The following is a 6000-nucleotide window of genomic DNA, read 5'->3' as shown; positions in this document are numbered from 1 at the left end:
TGTGTTTGCAGGAGAAACAGGAAAGAGGAGCGTGTTGAAGACTTGGGGTCATAACTTCTGTCATAACTTCTCATTGTGCTGGTGGGGGAGGGGGGTTATGTAACAAGGAGATAACTATGTATGTAGCTGGCATGGCTGTGTATGTGGGGAGTTTTGTGTATGTGTGTGTGTGTGTGTGTGTGTGTGTGTGTGTGTGTGTGTGTGTGTGTGTGTGTGTGTGTGTGTGTCATGGCAGCAGATGAAGATGTGAGTATCCTCTGAACACCCCCCTGAGGCTGCTGTTGGTAACGAACTAACTAGATGCCAGAAGATGTTTTTGAGGCTTGTGTGTGCATCTGTGTGTTTCACAGTCTGTCTGTCAGTGCCTGTGTGTGAGAGAAAGAGAAACAACGTTGTAGCTCTGCTAAACACTGGAAACAGATGGAGTGTGAAGCTTCAGGCAGACCTCAGGGTCATCTCAAGATGACAAGATGTACAGGGGAGATATGGCAGGATGCTTTACAGGAGATATGAAGCATGCAGTCTGTGGTGTACTCACACTATTCAGCTACAGCATTAAAATGACCTAGTATTGTGCAGGTCCTCCTTAAGCCACCAAAACAGCTCTCAGACCAGGCCGCTTCATTCCACTGCTACACAGTCCAGTTCTTACACTCACATGCCCATTGTAGGTAGTTTTGGGAACGGATAGGGTTCTGCAGCAACATAGCCCCACATGCACGATCTACTATTGGTGGATACAAACAACTGCATACCATGAACACCTCACAAGGCTTGCTGTTTTGGAGAGGCGCATCTAGACATCACAATTTAGCCCATATCACATAATAATGCTGCCTGTTTTTCCTGTTTCCAACTCATCAACTTCAAGAAATGACTTTATGACCTTTTTTTTTACCTGCTGCTAATATATCCCATGCCTTTAAGGTGTCATTGTAATAAGATAATTAATGCCATTCACTTCATCTGTGCTAATTGGTGTACACAGTGTGTAATAACTAGTAAAAATTCTCTTATGCTTTGCAGATTTATGCAGGTTTGCCGGACACAATTTGAAATAAAATCCACACTGATCAAAACCAGCCACAGGACTAGACATCATCACATTTCAATAATTTTAGGGTGTAGTGTCTGGAAAGAGATGAAAAATAAACAGATGCAAAGATAAAGACCCATTTTTATTGCCCCATTTGAACCAGGTGTTAACATGTGTTTGGTTGTTAATGTATTAATGTTATCTTGATTGTTCACACAATTTAATCTGATTTGATGTTTTCCTTAAGACCGTACTAATGTTGTTCACTCTTGACTGAGATCTGATCACTGTGCCAGTCTGACCACCTCAGCCTTCCCCCCTCCTGCTCGGCAGCGGCAAGCTGAATATTTGGATATTCATCATTAATTGGTCCCAAATATCCGGAGCCCAGAAACTGCTATTCAGACTAGCCCTAGTATGTTCTGCGTGCATTTACCCCTGACGGATTTGTTGTCAAGATCCAGATCGCATGAGAATACCAGATGTAAGTGATGTACTCTAAAATATCTGTTAGCTGCACTTACCACCTACGCAACTGAAAGGATAAAGTGATTGTGGACAACTTTTCTTTAAAACCATGACCACTTAACCTAACCTTATGAAATGATTACCTATGTCACTATGACAATAAAGGTCTCCAAATTTGAACAACATATACATTTCAGTTCAAAACATGACTGTTACTTAAATCTAACAAGTTAATTTTTTGGCTGAATCAAACCTTAACCACCGCACTAGAAAAATTAGGAAGAAGAAAATCCTTTCAAAGCTTTATATGAAACTCACTGGATTATCTGCCATATATTATGAAGTCACAAATGTCAGGAAACAAATTGCTGTCAAAATGGCTTTTGGAATGAAAAACCTTCAATAGTCTCGGTCACTCCTCGCTGCCCCCTCTTCACTGACCTTCACCCCATCTGCAGCCACCTCAGCAGCCATCTTTCTCCACCCTTGCCTCCCTCCTCTCACTCCCCAGCCTGCTTTATCTCACCCTCCTCTCCTGCGTTCTTCCTCACACTGCCGATTGTTTGCATCTATTCATGAAAGAGAATTTTCCGGTTTTCTCATTCCATTTAAGCTCAGCCAGCACTAACCCATTGTGCTCTGATGTTCCTCTCAGGCAAGAGGTCTAAATCAGGCAAGGAAGACGGGAGGGGGGAGGATGGAGGGAAGAAGGCAGGGAGATGAAGGAGCGGTGGGGGTGAGGCAGGAGGAGGGTGGATAAGAAGCAAGGGTTAGAAGAGGGGAAAGGCAGAGAGTAAAGCAAGTGTGCAAGAGCAGAGAAGGAGAGGTGTAAAAGAAGTATGAGGGGAAAGAAAAGCGAAATAAGCAGAGACATGACAGCGCCTGAGCGAGCTCAGCATCAAGCCATATGCTCATAATGTGGATCTGACCTGTGATCTTTACCATCGTCTGTCTCTCTAAAACATCACTAATGAGGTCATTATTTTCCTTATATAACATGCTAATGTCTCTCATTCTGTTACATTTCATTTTCCCTCTTTTCACCTATATGCTTTTGCTGGATAATAGCTGCAGCGAAGGGCCATTTTAACCATAATTAAAAGTGGATAAAAATCCTCTTCATTTTCATTGTTTGGTGTCCAGCACACAGATGACATCACAGACTGTCTCACTGTGCAGCGACTTTACAGGCACAGCAATAAAGCTGCTATGCTTATAAGGTTTAAACCCAGCAGAGCTACTTATACTAATACAAGTTCATGTATTTGAATGCACAGAAGTGGAGCATGCTAATGTTAATACTAGTCTGTGCATATGTGGAGATAGAACTTGCAGTAGATGTAGGCTGGTTCCTTTAAAGTGGCTTTAACAGGTTGGCAGCAGTGTCACAGAAAATAAAGCACAGTTAATGCACAGTGGACGGATTAAACAACACTTGTTCAAGTAGGTTTGAAAACAGATATTATCGACTATAACAGTCAGAGGCAGATTTGTGAGTGTAAATGAGTGTATTTTAACAGGACTGTGGTTTACAGTAAGATGATCGTAGGTCAAACTAAATAAATGAGTGGCTGATAAGGTGACAGACAGAACAAAACATAGCATTGTTACGTTTCCCAAGCGGGACCCCAGGAAAATACCCAGAACCCCAAACTTTATTAAAGTATCAAAAGGAAAACTGTAACAAAACAAAGAACCCCAACACAAATAAACCAAACAAAAGGTCACAAAATGGGTTCGGAAAGGTGATAGAGGTAGATTGCCTCTATCACCCACTAAGCCAGCCAAAATGGCTGGAAGAATTATAATAAACAAAACCAAACAAAAAGGAGGGAAGGGTAAAATAAATGTGCTTAGGGTGTAAACACAATTCAAAGGGGCTTTATTTCTCACAAAAGAGCTATTTGACACACACTCTCAAACGAACAGAGAAATATGATGTCCAGTTCTGTGAAGTCGGAGCCCATCTGAACAGCTCAAGAGTCTGTCTTTTAAAGGAGTGTCACCAATCACTCCAGCAGGTGCGTCGGATGCAGCAGCTGTAGCCACTCAGCCTAATCAACCAGCGTCCCAACAGTGATCACATAGACACGTATGGAAAAACAGCAAAACAACACAAATTTGCAGTCACAAAGCCACAAAACAAGTTTGAAATGGCCAAAAATACAAGACACAAAACTCAAGTGAACTGATCAATGTGTTTTAAGCATTATTTCCTTCACTGTGGTCACTCATGAATTAAAAAGTCCCCTCACAAACATATGGCCACCAAAATTGGGCAAGACACCACACAAACTCATAACATCTCCCCCCTAAAAATGACAAAAAGTCTACGAAGTGGATTTTTTTTTGTCAAATCAAATACACTAAAATTCCACTCCACTACAAACAGTGTATTTACACCACCATTTACCAAAATCTTATTTTTATTTAATTTTCATCATTTAGTAATGTTTTTTTTCTTTTTAGGCTTTTTAACTTTTTTTTTCTTGTTTTTCTATCATCATTTAGTTTTTGTTTTATTTACATATATACAAGAAAATAACCAAAGTACAACAACTATTTACACAAGGCTTTGGGAAACATCCACTCTTGACAAACAGTCAGCAACAAGGTTTTCGTTTCCCTTGATGTGCTGTATTTTAAGTGGATATTCCTGCAAAGCCAAACTCCAACGAAGCAATCGGCGATTTGCAAACGCAGCTCTTTGCAAAAATAGTAAAGGATTGTGGTCAGTAAAGACCACAAGAGGATCTGAAGTTGACACATATATTTCAAAATGTTCTAAAGCCAAAACTAAAGCAAGCGTTTCCTTCTCAATTGTCGAATATCGAACTTGACATGAATTGAGTTTCTTGGAAAAAAACGCCACAGGATGCTCAACTCCATTGTCGTCATTTTGAACGAGAACTGCTCCAACACCAACATCACTTGCATCTGTATGCAGAGCAAAGGGTTGAGTGAAATCAGGAGCCTTCAATACGGGAGCATTTGCTAATAAAGCTTTAGCTTTATCAAAAGCTTTCTGGCAATCATCTGTCCAGTGGAAAGGTACCTTGGGACTGGTTAAGTCAGTCATAGGAGCCACAATTTGAGCAAAATTGCGACAAAAAGCCCTGTAATATCCGACCATTCCCAAAAATCTTTTCAGTTCTCTGGGAGTGGCGGGGACAGGAAAGTTGAGTATAGTCTCAACTTTGGCTGAAATAGGAAGGACTTTACCTTGCCCAATCATCTTTCCCAGATATTTGACAGAAGCCTGTGCAATTTCAGATTTTTCCAGATTCACTGTCAGATTGGCCGCTGCCAATCGGTCAAACACTTCTCTTATATGCTTCATGTGGTCAGACCAAGAATCACTGAAAACCACCACATCATCGATGTAGGCTTCAGCATTGGTTACACCCCTTAGTACGATATGCATAAGCCTTTGGAACGAAGATCCACTGTTCTTCAGGCCAAACGGCATTCGACGATATGCAAACAAACCATCCGGAATAACAAAAGCGGATATTTCTTTTGCGCGTGGAGTTAGTGGCACTTGCCAATAACCTTTGAGTAAGTCGAATTTACTAACAAATCGAGCTGACCCAACACGATCCACACAGTCATCTACTCTCGGAAGAGGATAAGAGTCGGCTTTAGTTACACTGTTTACTTTACGGAAATCTGAACAAAATCTCTGATTTGGTGTGTTTGCCTTAGGTACTAAAATACAGGGTGAGCTCCATGGACTATCACTGGGCTCAGCAATACCATGCTTTACCATATATTCAACTTCATTTCGCAGCAGTGCCCGTTTCATAGGGTTAACTCGATATGCATGTTGTTTAATCGGCTGAGCATCGCCGACGTCAATATCGTGTCACCAATCACTCCAGCAGGTGCGTCGGATGCAGCAGCTGTAGCCACTCAGCCTAATCAACCAGTGTCCCAACAGTGATCACATAGACACATATGGAAAAACAGCAAAACAACACAAATTTGCAGTCACAAAGCCACAAAACAAATTTGAAATGGCCAAAAATACAAGACACAAAACTCAAGTGAACTGATCAATGTGTTTTAAGCATTCTTTCCTTCACTGTGGTCACTCATGAATTAAAAAGTCCCCTCACAAACATATGGCCACCAAAATTGGGCAAGACACCACACAAGCTCATAACTCACAGCATTACATGACCAAAAGTATACAATCAATCCAAAATATGTGCAAACATTGCACACATTTGACATAGACAAACACATAATACCAAAATTATTTCTGTTAATATGTTGCTTTAACAGCCAATGATGTTTAGAAACTGGCTGCAGGGATTCAGTCCCATTCAGGAGCAGCTATGACTGATGGATGGGGTGAAGGTGAGGGTTGAGGTTGAGGTCAGGGCTTTGTGGAGGTAAATCTACTTCTCCATGACCAACTCTCAGGAGTTAAATTGACATAATGTCATGCTGAGACCAAGCAGAAACTTCCTGTGCTGAAAAATGAAGCCACA

This window comes from Amphiprion ocellaris, chromosome 1 (genome assembly GCF_022539595.1).
Source record: "Amphiprion ocellaris isolate individual 3 ecotype Okinawa chromosome 1, ASM2253959v1, whole genome shotgun sequence".
In the NCBI taxonomy this organism is placed as follows: domain Eukaryota; kingdom Metazoa; phylum Chordata; class Actinopteri; family Pomacentridae; genus Amphiprion; species Amphiprion ocellaris.
The sequence above is the reverse complement of the archived record's forward strand: the minus strand, read 5'-3'. Positions refer to the sequence as shown.